At 32.2% G+C, this 15,389-nt stretch overlaps 1 non-coding gene across 1 annotated transcript; it reads left to right on the top strand.

Annotated features, from left to right (window-relative positions):
- Positions 1 to 15,241: 15,241 nt before the first annotated feature.
- Mir316 (microRNA 316) lies at positions 15,242 to 15,327 on the top strand. Its single transcript, NR_034316.1, is given in 1 exon segment — positions 15,242 to 15,327. It is a non-coding gene; the product is annotated as a microRNA 316 (primary transcript).
- Positions 15,328 to 15,389: the final 62 nt, after the last annotated feature.

Below are 15,389 nucleotides of genomic sequence, written 5' to 3' on the forward strand. Positions count from 1 at the left end.
TATTCTGATCTCTGATCTCTATGCTGATCAAATAACCCATGGATAACTTGCTCTATTTTTGAAAGAGCTTTCGTATCATGGACCAGTTTTTCACCTGATCTGGATCGCGATCCATTTTCGTTCAACAGCGTCTCGTCCCATCGAGCGAAACCTGTTTGCTCGTGTGGCGAGGTCCTGCCCTTTCCAATCATCTCGCGGTTCCTGTTGGAAAACTGGTCCATCCGGATGGGGATGCTGCCGCCTCTCTCGGTAACAAAGGCCACTGTCCAATGTCCATTGTTGACGTAGGCAAACCGCAAAATGAACCCAGTTAACCTTTGACACTTATTCTAAAATCGTCTCGGTCAATTTCCGCTGACAGAAAACTGGTCCATCAGAAAGGGGTTTCAACAGCATCCTTTTGTATACAATGGTCAGTTAACAGTAATAAACTCAAATCATAAAACGTAGACCCGGTTAGCTTTTGACTTTACTGTTGGAACAGGATTATTCAAAGCATTCTTTTCTCTCCTTTTGAAGCTTAAATGTCCCGTACGCGGATAAATAATTGTTAAAATTATTAAACATGTAAATGTAATTATTTTATATAACATAATAAACTCTTATTAAATATTGAAAAGTATTATTGGAATAGAAAAATACCGATCATACTATAATATTGATTTCGAAAATACGATAGGCTCTATAAAATTATGAAATAATAATATTTTTTTAAATTTAGAAATTGTTCCGCCGAAAAAATTTTATTCCTAATATTCGACAATATTTCAACATGCTATCTAATGGTGACAAAATGAATTAAAAAGACAAAATTCTATGTACCAACAGAAGATTAAGCAACTATTATAAAGTAACTATCAACAACAGTATCGATTAAACAACAACTCGAAAAAACAATTATTATTATAAATACAAAATCACGGATTGGATAAATTTCAAGATCGAAAACATGAAAAGAAGAGATAAAACACATTATTTGATGTATTTTCTTTTTATATTTACAAATAAGATACATAATAAATGTAACATTCGATGGTACGTTTTGAATCACGAGTTCTGAAATATCGACTTAATAAATATCATAATCTAATTATTTAACTTAATATAGGACACATATATTACGCATATATCAATATTTTATATACTTAATATCTTTACAACACAAAATATTAAAAACTGGAAAAAAAATCTATTATTCTATCATCTAGCATTAAAAAAATAAATTCGGAAACTAACGCCATCACTAGAATACTAGAGGAACTCAATGTACCAATGAGAAATAGCATAATGCGACATCTAACAGACTTCTCAAAATATACTTCGAAAATTAACGAAAAAACAAAGTTATGTACTCTAGAAAACTATATTCACTCAACCAATGAATATATCTTTAAATATAATTATTCAAAGATATAAAAAAAAAATATAATTAAAATTTATATTTCATAACTTTAAATATTGAAACAAGAACTACATCAATCAAAAACATAAAAAAATAAAAAAAAATATTCATCAAAAATACAACCGCGATCGCAGCCAATTAGCTCATATTATTTCTTATAAAATATATAATTGTAACACCGATTTAGCTTCAAAATGATATAATTATATATTGTATATTAAATAAATATGATTTCCCGGGTCTCACCGCGTGGAGGTTGCTGCGTATTGGAGACCCACCCTAACCACGACGTCCCATCCACCCTCCATTTGCACGAAAATTTATTAATTCATAAATAAATTCTCCATTTGATGTATGTTTGCAAAACGTTCAAACTTTTGATCGTTGTGCAACACGAGCAACAAAAGGAGCCGAAAGAAAAGAAACCGGCGCGGAAGACTAAACCTGAAAATAAAATTTAAATCAAGAGAATTTCTATCAATATTTTACATTTCCATCGACAAATGAAAAATGAAAAATGATTGATAGAAAAAGGGCAGGCAAAAAAAAAAAAAAAAATAAGCGAAATAAGCATCCCAGAAAGCACTACACCCATCTACTTATCTAAAGTATCTACTTTTCTACAGCATCTACTTTTCTACAATATACTACTTTATTTAATAAAGTAGTATCTTGATTGTACATGTACTTAATTTTAAAAACGTTTTCTTTAATCAATATCATTTTCAACAAAATCTTTTTCCCTTGTAAAAAAATCCTGAAACAAATTTAAATTAAAAGTATAACATTAACATTTTACTTATTCTAAAAAGCTTTTCTCCCTCTCTTTCCTAGTTAAACATTTTGTTTGTAATTCTGTTTATTGAAAATCTAACAAATTCTCTTCATAACCATATCTACATTCACACTGACGACACACAATTTTCAAAAAATTTGATACGAGATAAACCACATGTGGCAAGAGGAAAATACAAATCAGGATATATCAATAATAGTGTTAGTGAACAAAGTCACGTAGCTATCAGGTATCAAATATTTGCTTATAACGAGGAAGTTAAGGATGACAGGATGATCATATTGCCTTGAAAAATAGGAAAACTATTGGTTTGGAAAACGAAACAGAGTAGGAAAGGCGAAATTGCCTTTTTTAATAAAAAGAAGAACAAAACACGGTTTACAAATCCTATATTTTTTATAACCTACCCTACCTAATATAAAAATTAGAATATTTATTTGATGATGAGATGTAATCCATTTCGTTGAAAAGTGAGGAGGATACCTGAAACAGACTATACAACAGAATTAGTGAAACTCAAACAACAAAAATAATTAATTTTCAACAAATGAAGAGATCACACGTTATTTCCTATCTATTTTTTCCTGTTTATTTTCTTCAATTCATACCTGTAACAAACTCAATTACCAGATTAGTAATTAAAAAATAATTATTAATTAAAAAAAAAAAATCAAATTATCAAAATGTTGTTAAGCAATTCATGATTTTAAATGAAAGATATTTATTGATAAGAAAGAAATGCAATTTTTAACAGTATTTTCAATAACAAACGCACTTAATAAGGGGGCGCTGAAAGAGAAAAACGACGAAAAGGTAACCAGAAGGGTTACCAAAATAATTATCCACTCAATGTGAACCCGAACAAACCGTGAGTGGAATTTTCTTTTTATTTCGCAACACTATTATACTAAAATCTCAAAAGAAAACGCGAAGAGTGCTTTATTATACTTCAAATACAATTCTTTATCAAGAAAAGAAAGATAAAAAAAAAAAAAGAAAGAAAGAAAGATAAAAAATTCGCGAAAACATATACGAAACTCTGATAAAATAATTTATGCACTCATTATTTTATTGTAGACGCAACACTAAATGCGGAAGATTGCAGCCATAGTCAGAGACTGCCGTCGTACAATCACCCTTTGTACAGCCTTTTTGACTGTAATAGGTGATTCAGGAACGAGCTGGAACGTACTTCCACAATCCAAGTGGAAGAAATATGGGCAATTTGGACAAATAAACGCAACACTACTATAAAAAACGCGATCATTCATCAACGCAACACTAATTCTTCAAATGAATTTAATTAATAAACAAAATTTAATGAATTTAATATTATTATTCTATAAATCTAAAAAGCTATTTGAAATATCACGATATCATAAATTGATATAATAAGAAAGAATAAATTCAAGTTCAAATATTCAAAAAAATAAATAAATAAATAAATAAATAAATAAAAAATAAACTAATTCATAATGAAAATAATTAAAAGCAATCGCGATAATTTTTTCAACGCAACTCTAATTCAACCCGTTATTAATCAATCGCAACACTAATGCAAATTTGCCCGCGATTTGCCCATGATGACTGGATGAACGATGGGCCAGCATGCAAATTGGCCAAGACGATACAACATATACTACGTATTACTAAACGAGCACAATGACAAAGTAGTAACAATGACTTCCCATTCTTTGGACCCAGACAAGATCCAAAAAATGAGAAACCATTCGTTGCAGCCCCTCTTCGTGACAGTTTGTCGAGGCCTCTTCGGTCTTCCTCCTTCGGGCGCAATGCCCGCTGAAACTTAAATCTAGGCTCGAGATTCACTAATCGCAAATCAAAGAAAAAAAGGAAAAAAAAGGGACTAAGTCGCGGAAGCTAAGTGCACATGGACGACCAACGATCGCAATGATCATTCTCCGTACATGCACAGAATCTCGAGCGCAACGTTCGTTTCGAAAGCAAATCACGACCGCGACCGCGAAATTCGAAAAATCGATGAGCAAAGCCAGAGACGAATGGCATAATCGTCCATTTATCGCAGCTTTTCCCTCGATTTATCAAATTTTATTTCCTGAAACAGGTTGTCACGCGAAAAACGCGCCTACCCGATCAGAGACTGTGACAACCTGCCCGGCCCTACCTACTTATAATTAACAGACATGCCAGAAGTATACTACCTATCCTACCTAACCCTATATTTAAAAAATGGCAAAACAGGCACACCAACACACTCATTCCACGATTCTCACGCATAACACCCGGGCGCAAAAGCCTACACTAGGGAAAACGTCCCGGGACGCCTCCGACACCCGGGCTTGGCACACTACTCGCACACTCTAACTTTACGTACCATTTTCCTGAAATCGACTGACGATGGCTAGCGACCATTGCGTGAAACGCGACAAAAATGCGTGTAAGAAATCTACATTTTAATTCTGAATATTTATAAATATGTAATATTTTCTACTAAAATACTAGTCACCAGACTAAACGGTATCATTATTGTGAATCAAAATTGTACCATTATTGTAAATTGAGAATAAAGATTAATAATCTTGTTATTTATTAATTATTCGCAATATTTAATTCATTAATTGCGAATGTGATTCTAAAAAGGGATTGAACAGTGCAAGAAATAATAATTGAAACGACGCAATTCCACAGCCTAACCACACACACACAATGTGGAAACTACCTCGTGCACGATACACTAACGCATCGCCAGTCGCTAAAAAATTTGTATTAACTTATGAACTAGGTCATCATACCCATTGCCTCTCCCTCACTCAAGTAACACCTGGGCACGTGAGTGAGTTCCTGGCAGTGAACACGGAAAGGGTTAAATCTGAAAATCCTGAGCTAAAAAGAAATATTAATATATCCAGTTTTGTATCTAACTTTGCATTATATTCTTATTATATTTCAAATTATTTGTGATTCTACTTTATATTATTTTATTTTATTAATTGAACAAGTTATTGAAATTTTAATTCTTAATATTCTTTGGCTTTGCATTATATTCTTATTATATTTCAAATAATTATATTTGTGACTCTACTCTATATTTATATATTTCATTAATTGAACAAGTTATTGAAATTTTAATTCTTAATATTGAATTTAAAAAAGAATTAGAATTATTCATTGTAATTTAACATAAATATTAATAGAAATATCCTCAGGCGATTCCTTCATCAGAGCATATTTTTTATATTTTCATAAAAATAGTATTCAAAACTTATTGCTCTGATTCTAAAATCTATCTGTCGCGAAATATCTTCTTGCACAAAATTTAATTCATATTTGTGAATTATGAAACGAAGAAAATTTCAACTTTACTGTCTACAAATGTTGTAAGTCATATTAAAGTTATTATTATATAAATTTATTATTTATCATATCACATATCCATTAATCTTATAAACAATATATAAATTAAAACAGCAAGGATTTCTACAATGTACAATATACAATTGCATACATTTCCAATTATGTAGTTGCTTAGAGGAATCTTCAGGTTTCAGTAGTTTGGTACGTCTAACCAAATAACGTCTTAATCTACTGTGATATTTCTTCACATTGATCTGAATCTCGTAGAGAATATTAAATTTTCTATCATACAAAAATGATAAATGATATACTTAATTTTCTTCTATGTTCATGTCATATTTATAAATTTTATATTTTATTAATTTAATACAAATAAACAAAATTATTACTACATGTATAGTTTATTCAAAAAAATCCATACTTATTATTACTAATTTTTTTTTTTATCACTTATTATCATTTCATACCATATCACTTTTATAAATTTTACATTTCATCTTTCCCTTAAAAAAAATCCCTTTTTCTATCGATCAAACGAACGTCAAACAAACACCACAACTCCACGTTACGTTTCCCTCGATATCTCTCAAACAATTTCAAATTTCTCTAAACAATCCATCTTTCCATTAACATCGCCGTTTATTAACCGTGATGCTTGTCCCGGTGTGAAAATCTCAGGCATGAAAGCATAAAACTCTCCCGTGTACGACCGTCGGATATTAATACGGGTACGCATCGGTTCGCGCACCATGTGGATGATCCACCTTAGCGCAGTTACTTGCACCTTTAGCGATGCAACAGAAGCGGCAATATACTTGTTCCACGCAATTTCTCATTGGTCTAGTGAGCGTGACGAAGGACCGATATAGGAAAGCTTGGATTATTAATAGAAAGATAAACAAGCTGGACTCGGATGCCGAAATTAGATATAGGTTACGAGGAGGTATGTTCGTCGAATCGATGGCTGATAAAAACTCCTGGCCTGTTCTCGAATTCGAACGTTCGATAAAAATATTGCGTGGAACTGCAATGAGATAAGAATAATGAGAGAGAAAGTGGAAGCTAAACTTCGATATTTGAGGTTGTTTCGAAATTCAAGAATTTTAAAAATTGGAGAATTTAAGCTTATTTGAAGTTTTGAAATATATATAAAGATATGCATATATACCTTTTTAAGAGGTGCAAATTAAATCTTTCAAGATTTCATTTGTATTAGAATAGTTTTAGAAGTGTTAGAATTAAAAAATAAAATTAAAATTTCCAGTTAATATGGCACATTGCAAATTTTTTCATCAGATTAGAAATTTCTTCTAATAATTTTTGTTACTTATATTCGAGGAAGAGATCTAATTTTATATATTTTTATAAATTAATAAGACGAATAAATAATTTAAATATCTTGAAGAATGTATTTTAACCGTGGAATTTGTAGTAGGATTATGGCAAAAGTGTTTAAGAATCGGAAAGAAAGAAAGAAAAAAAAAGTTTTCCATCATAAATCTCCCGTATTTCGACATCATGCTCCCTCGCATTACTATTGGTTTAAATTAAACATGACGCAGATCTTACTGAACGTGATTTATACGAGGTAAAAATGCTTCTCTGGTTAGTTATGTATTACGGGGAAAAATTCATTAAATTATAGGGGATAAAACGCGACGATAAATCTGCAAGAAGTATGCACTGTGCTAGTTTTAAATGTACGCATGTGTTTTGCTATATTATTGTATTTATGAGTCAATAAATCAATGATTGCCACCGATTTGTAAATTTATTATCGAAATCACCGGTAAAATATTGTTTTTAATTTGTATCTCGCGTTTTTAAAAAAAAAAAGAAAAAAATTTAATATATTTTACAATTTAAACAAGAAAACATCATCATGGGAAAGTTTATAAATTATTAAATTATTTTGAGGCATCATATAGGCATTTTTAAAACTTTACAGATTAAATAAATTATTTTATTTTTAAATTTACTTAATTTATTATAAAATTAGCAGTAATTTTATATTATTCTTGTAATGTATATTTAAATTTTGATTGAGACATTTTCTAATTTTGACAAATTATAAAATTCAAATACAAAGATCATATACATTTCATGTGTATTACATTAAGCTTAATAATAAACATCATAATACATCTTATTGCCAATGTATTCACACATGCTTCGTAATTAGTCATTTAAATAATGTGCTCCAAAAATTAGGCTCGATTCTTCTAAAATTCATCACAATATATTGTATTTTTTATGTAGGATCAATTATTAATTATCAATTATTTCTTCTTCATTTTTTCCAACTATATTCTTTAAAAAAAAGAAAAAGAAAAGAATAAATAATTAAATGAATTATTGAAGATAATATTTTTATTTTGCGTTGTCTATTTTCTATATAATACATGGTTTCTCATACTTCTCTTTAACAATCTCTCTCTTATGCTACATCAACATCTTCTCAATCCACCCCCTCGAACCGATAATTCTCCCAATCATCTCCACCAACTACTCCAATACCGCAATACCTCGACCAAGTAACCCAAATCTCCACGAGACTGCATACCCTCCTCGTTCATTCAACGCGTGTCACAGATGAAAACGCGAGCGAATTGTTCTCACGATCTCTTAAATCGGCGATCGAAATACCTGGAAAGAAATCCGGGATGCCCTTCCACCCCCGCGCGCGTTAAAACACACCGACTTACCCAGAGAGTTTCTCGTCATCCAAAGATTTATCGGGGCGAGAGAAAGTCGCGCCAGCCTCCGCAGCAGCACGATGGTGCACGCTCACTAAATCACTGTCATCGAATATTATTTACTTGGTGCGGGAGGGTCGGCCTGTTCCCCTTTGCTGGCGGACTCCATTTCAGCGGCAGCAAAGCGGAAAAAGACACACCCTCGGCCAACACTCCTGCCACATCTCGGACACCGCTCGGCCGAAACGACGAGGATCGACGACTCTGAAGACCTGTGACCACCACTTACGCCCTCCTCCTTGTCCTCCTCCTCCTCCTCCTCTTCTCTTCTTGTCGCACGCTCTCGCACCACGCGTCCGGGATCGTGAGTTACGAGAGAGGTGATATATGCCCTGTTCGACTGAGATAAAATAGGGCGTACACGGGCGTTCAACGAACGAGAAGTATATTTGCAAATGGTTAGCCGATCTTGTTAAGTGGGCTTTCGGTTGTCTTGTTGCCCCGGCCCCAGCTTGTACACGCGTAGTTATGCGTTCGGTGTTCGGTTGCCGAACATGGAAACGGGCAATTAGTAAGTGCAGGGGAATTTCGAGGTGTAGGGGGAATATCCGTGGGGCGTGAATTGTTTGGGAACGAGAGTTTTGCATGTGTTGCGGGAATTTCGAGACGGGGGTGGCCTCTCATTGTGGGCAAACCTCTCTCTGCTCGAGCTTTTAACCCTTTTTGGTGAGTTTGATGGTGTATTAGTGTGCTTTCCTTTTTTTTTTAGATTGTTCATTTGGATGTTCGTGCAAACTTTTTATTTCTCTACACGTTTTGGTACATTTGTAATTTTTTAAATGCACAAGCTTTCGCGATGTAATATGCAATTATATTCTTCTTCGTGCATAAATTTTTTTCTTTAAACTTAGGAGAACATAGGATGAGTGTCATTCTCTTTATTCTGAAACTCAAACTACATTTTGTTGGATTTTAATCTATTCTATAAATTTCTTCAAAATTCCAATAATTATAATTTTCATAATTATAAATTGTATGATTTACATATCATTTTAATAATTGGATCGTTCATGCTTTCACTAAAACGATTAAAATAATAGGATAAATTATAAGATTTTCGAAGAAGTTCTTAAAATACATCATAAAAAGAAGAATTAGTTTTCGTGGTTATTTATATCTTTCAAAATATATTTTGTTAAAAATATTTAATTCGAATCACTTCCTTTTTATAATTTCCCGATAATATTCATAAAAATTTCAATCTCTATAAATACCCACAATCCAATTATCAATTCTCTGTAAATTTAAATATTCTTAAACCTTTTGAATGCGAATGTACGTACAAGCATATTTCACCTGTCGCAGAGAACTTGCAGCTCGCTCATTGCGCTTTTAGTAAAGCCGGTAGGCGGGGTTAATTATGTACAAATTATTTTGTGTAATTAAGTGGGTGTACGTCGCGAGGAGGAAAATTTACAATCGAGACGTGAATTAAACGACCTCGCTATTGAATTTCATCGTCGAAATCGTGGTGGGCGGTCGTTCGTACTTGTACTCGTCGAAACGAAAGGGCTAAATTTAAATTCCAAACATCCGTGATACCAGAAGGAGAATGAAAAAAAAAAAAAAAAAAAAAGGCAGACCATCGATGCGGATTTTATAGAGAACCAGTTTTTTTTTTCATCTTTCGTTCCGCGAATAGTTGTTACGTCGAACTCTTTGCATCTCCTCTATGTTTTGTTTGTTTAACTTAAATTTGGGAATTATCGATTTAATATCCTGTATTTCGCCTTTGAACTTTCTTTTGAACTTTGGAAAAAATATTGTTTGAAATTGTGTTATTCGAGAAAAACATAAAGATATTTTCTCTCTTTTTCTTTTAGAAGAAATATCTTTTTAGAGATGAAAAAAAGTATTCACATGATCGTGTCGATCACAAAAATTTTTGTATATTATCTTAAAAATTCATTTAACTTTTAGTTTAGAAAATTTGTTATTCTATAGATATATACGATCTATATAAAACAGGATTATCGTTAGTTTTGATAAATTTTCAATTAAATTTGCATAAAGTGATACCTATAATTTACGACAGCATTTTTAATTTATATTTTTGTGAATTTTTTAATATAATTCTTTCGAAGCATATAAAAAAAACCTATGATTCCATCATCAATTGAATTCCATCGTCAGATTTTTTTAAACAGAATCAAAAATAGATTCCCTCAAGGTTGATCGTGTCTTTGATACCGTGTCACAAATTGTAACATTATATTTTTTTGGAGAATCTTATGTCATGGAATGTGATAAAGACAGAGAGAAACAGTTCTTCTTTACGAGTTGTTTGTCATCTCTCAAAAAAATTCTTTAAAAAAGATTTTAAGTCGTATATTCTCAAAACTTTGAAATATTTTCAGAATAAAAAATATATACCTAAAATTCAATAATGGATGCACAAATTATATAACATCATAAATTATCCCATATTTATTCCCATATTCATTTTACATCATATCATAGAATTAATTGTTCTCTGTCTTCTGCATTCTTTTAAAAATTCTTTAAAAAAAAGAAATTTTAAACTTTTTCTTAACTTATAAATACTTCAAGTATGACAACGAAACATAAATCCTAATCGTATCGAGATCCAATATCAGATGGCAGGGGGGATAATTAAATCAGAAGTTTCACGGAAACGTTTTAACAGCCATTAGGTTGGAAGCGATATTTAAATGCGAGCTTGAAGTAGGGTCACTTAAAACAATCAGTGGCGTTTCGACACCCGGCGCGATGTAAATGGAATACCTGTTGCTTTTAACTACCTCTCACATCGAGCATCGATTCACCGACAAAGACCTTACAGATACTTGTATCACGTTCAGAATCTTGGCACATTTGTAAAATCTAAAATACACAGGCAAGACGCGTTCTATTTGTTTATTCGACAGTGCAAAATTTTCGCGACGACAGTCACATTACGTCGTTACCTATTGTGCAAACCTTCTGCAAAAGTTTACTTTGAATTCGCAGGGAAATTGTTTCACAATTTTCTGCTTAAGATATGTAAAAGAAAAAGAGTAATTCTTTAACTTAAAATTAAAGATTTTGCGGTAAAAATAATTGGTAATAATTTTTTCACGTAACTTAAAAAATGTTTTAGCAAATAATCGATATTTTATTCATATATAATATAATAATATAATTACAGAATGGATATTTAAACATTCATATTTTTATAAAAATGGACACAGATTATTTTATCATTACTATTTAATAAAATATAGATATTATTAAAAATAAACAAATTTTCAACTAATGAAACAGAATATATTCGATATAAATTTATTTTATTCATAAATATTAGTAACAATTTGAAAATGTAGATAGGAAGAAGTAGTGAATAATTAGATGGGCGATCCATTTGACTAAACGAGTGATTTACATACATATCTCATTCGCGACACGGTCGACTCGGCAATGCGGAAGTGCAGCCGGAAGTTCTCGTGGGTTCCCAATCATAAATACTCATCCCCACTGAGGCGAGTTCACCCGAGGGGTTGCACTTCCAGGACGTGTCAATGTGCGTGTGAATTAACCGTAACTCTGTTTGTGCACGCGGTGAACGTGGTTAACCTTAACTCTGAAATTCGTATGATGTAGCGTGAAATGGAGTTTGCGAAACCGCAGCCAGTTTCCCGCGTGTGATAATTTTTCCATCAAGATGTAATAACCTATTATAAAAGCTTCTAATAAGCTATTTTTTTTCTTTCTCTTAGAGAAGATGGAATAATAGAAAAGGGAAAAGATAATTCAGAATAATTTTATGGAGATTATTAGAAAGAAATGTTATAATATTATTATACTATCGAGGAATTTTAGAAAAGAAAATGTAAATGACAAGAAGATGATGATGGTGATATTATAAACGTTGTTACTAGTGAAATTTTTCTCTATATTCACTATATTTTTCAATTTTTCTTTTTTGATTTTTATATTTTTATATTAAGCTATACGTGATTAGATTATTTTTATATAGAAATATTCATATTTTGTTTTATTAAAAAATTTTGTTATCAAATGTTAGTAATAAGATATTTAATTACGTTAAATTAATTAATTATTATTTTATCAATTATATTTTATATCTTTTGCAATGAAATCAAACATTTTTCATACGTTTGCTTTTTTTTTCATGAAAATTGCAATTCTTATAAATTTTTCGAATATTATCATCGTATTTTCGAAATTTATAAGATCGTAATTTATACAAGATTAATGGGAGGAAATATATAGAGTAGGAAATCTGGCTTTAGAATTCGATCTAAAGCTTGACAAAGCTTTGCACATTTAGCAAAGCTTAACATTTCTGTGATATACATAGTTAGTCGTAGACATAATTTAGGCTATTGATATAATGGCCGCTGGCTTCAAAGCGTGGTGAATGAGGAATGAAAAAGTATGTAGTGGTATTAAAAATAGATGGAAATTTTCAGCCAATGCTTCTCAACTCTTGCTAAGTTTACAATTTCGATAATGTAATCGTAAAGTTATATTTTGGTCTATGAAAAGAGTAATATTTTTAAATAGAGCAAATATTTAACAACGTTATAGGCTAATGCATGAAATGAAATTACATTTCACAAAATGGTGGCCCATATTGATTCAATTATTATTTTTCTTTTAAAGATACGATCTGATTTTATGTTTCCAACAATTTAAAAATTTTTTTTACTATATATACTTGAAATATTGAACAAGCTCAAAAAATTAAACTGTTCGACAATATTATATTCTATAAATATAAAATTCTAAGCATTTTATAGATGAAAAATATGATTCATATGATTTTTGTAATAAATCAGAACATATAAAATCTTATTTCAATATACAATTTAATGTAAATCTTTTCTCAACATTTAATACATAAAAATTGATTTTGTATTTTAAACTATAAAATATTGCAATTCTGTCATATTATTGAAACTTTAGCTTTTCTATAAATATACGAACATCACAGTCCATTTATAAAACATCGTACAAGATCTTGCGAACAGAGAATACTTCGAAATTCAATAAATTTAATATTTCTCTTAAGAATTTTATTAACCAATCTTCAATCATTTTTGTCTTCTGTTAAATATAAATTCATTCGAGACATTGGAAAAGAAAAATATTTAAAAATCTTAGGAATTTAACATATTCTCTTTTAAAATTTCTAAAAAAAAGAATAACCAATCAATTATTCTTCTTTCGTCTCCACAAGTAAACAAAATTTTTATCACAAAAGATTTAAAATCATCTGCCCAGCCTTTCACCCCCTTCCATCTCTACCTTTCCCTCCCATCTCCCTTCTCCCTACTCCCATCTCGATCCACGCGATTTCCAAACATCGCTCATACGTTATGCGGGCTAGGTGCGGCAAACAGCTACATGGCTAAGATCCAGCCAGTGTTCCCGCTATATTAAGACCGCCTTATATAACGTTCAGTCATATCCTCCCCTCTATGAACCTTTAATATGCCCGAGCGTGGACGCACGATTTCCTGCGCGGGTAACTCGCGTCGAACGTGCAAAAGTGGCCGCTTAATTAGATTTTCTTAGAATCTGTCTGACAGGCGGATCCACGGAGAACACGGATCATGGTGCCACTTCCGGTTAAGCCGTCAAAGATGGTTGTCGACATCGAGACAGCTGATTTCGCTGTTAAAAAGGAGGGGTTTTAAATAAGCATTATATACATAATGTTAATATGTTTTATAGGACATTTTTAAAGGATTGAATCTAGAGGCCAAAGCAAATATAAAAATTGGTATACGAAATTATTGATTAAGGTATATTTATTAAGTTACAAGCAATTGAAATTTATGTTATATATGAAGCGAGACAGAGACAGTGTGAGATTGCTGTATAATAAAAAAAATAAATAAAAAGCTGTCTCAATCTTTGTCTCTCTTCAGTTCTAACGCGAATTTCAATTGCTGAATAATTTAATAAATGAGGATTTATCAATCAGAATTTTTTGTACATATTTTTATATTTATTTTGGTAAAATAGATTCTAGAGATTGATTCTAGGGGCCAAAGCAGATACAAAAATTGGTATACAAAATTGTTGATTAAGATTTATTTATTAAATTATAAACAATTGAAATTTATGCTATATATGAAGCGAGACAAAGACAGAGTGAGATTGCTGTATAATAAATAAAATAAATAAAAAGCGATCTCAATCTTTGTCTCTCTTCAGTTGTAATGCGAATTTCAATTGTTTAATAATTTAATAAATGGAAGCCAATCAAAATTTTTTGTATGCATTTTTGCATTTTTTTTTTATGCACGAAGAAGAATATAATTGCATATTACATCGCGAAAGCTTGTGCATTTAAAAAATTACAAATGTACCAAAACGTGTAGAGAAATAAAAAGTTTGCACGAACATCCAAATGAACAATCTAAAAAAAAAAGGAAAGCACACTAATACACCATCAACTCACCAAAAAGGGTTAAAAGCTCGAGCAGAGAGAGGTTTGCCCCACAATGAGAGGCCACCCCCGTCTCGAAATTCCCGCAACACATGCAAAACTCTCGTTCCCAAACAATTCACGCCCCACGGATATTCCCCCTACACCTCGAAATTCCCCTGCACTTACTAATTGCCCGTTTCCATGTTCGGCAACCGAACACCGAACGCATAACTACGCGTGTACAAGCTGGGGCCGGGGCAACAAGACAACCGAAAGCCCACTTAACAAGATCGGCTAACCATTTGCAAATATACTTCTCGTTCGTTGAACGCCCGTGTACGCCCTATTTTATCTCAGTCGAACAGGGCATATATCACCTCTCTCGTAACTCACGATCCCGGACGCGTGGTGCGAGAGCGTGCGACAAGAAGAGAAGAGGAGGAGGAGGAGGAGGACAAGGAGGAGGGCGTAAGTGGTGGTCACAGGTCTTCAGAGTCGTCGATCCTCGTCGTTTCGGCCGAGCGGTGTCCGAGATGTGGCAGGAGTGTTGGCCGAGGGTGTGTCTTTTTCCGCTTTGCTGCCGCTGAAATGGAGTCCGCCAGCAAAGGGGAACAGGCCGACCCTCCCGCACCAAGTAAATAATATTCGATGACAGTGATTTAGTGAGCGTGCACCATCGTGCTGCTGCGGAGGCTG

Source organism: Apis mellifera, linkage group LG10 (assembly GCF_003254395.2).
Source record: "Apis mellifera strain DH4 linkage group LG10, Amel_HAv3.1, whole genome shotgun sequence".
In the NCBI taxonomy this organism is placed as follows: Eukaryota; Metazoa; Arthropoda; class Insecta; order Hymenoptera; family Apidae; genus Apis; species Apis mellifera.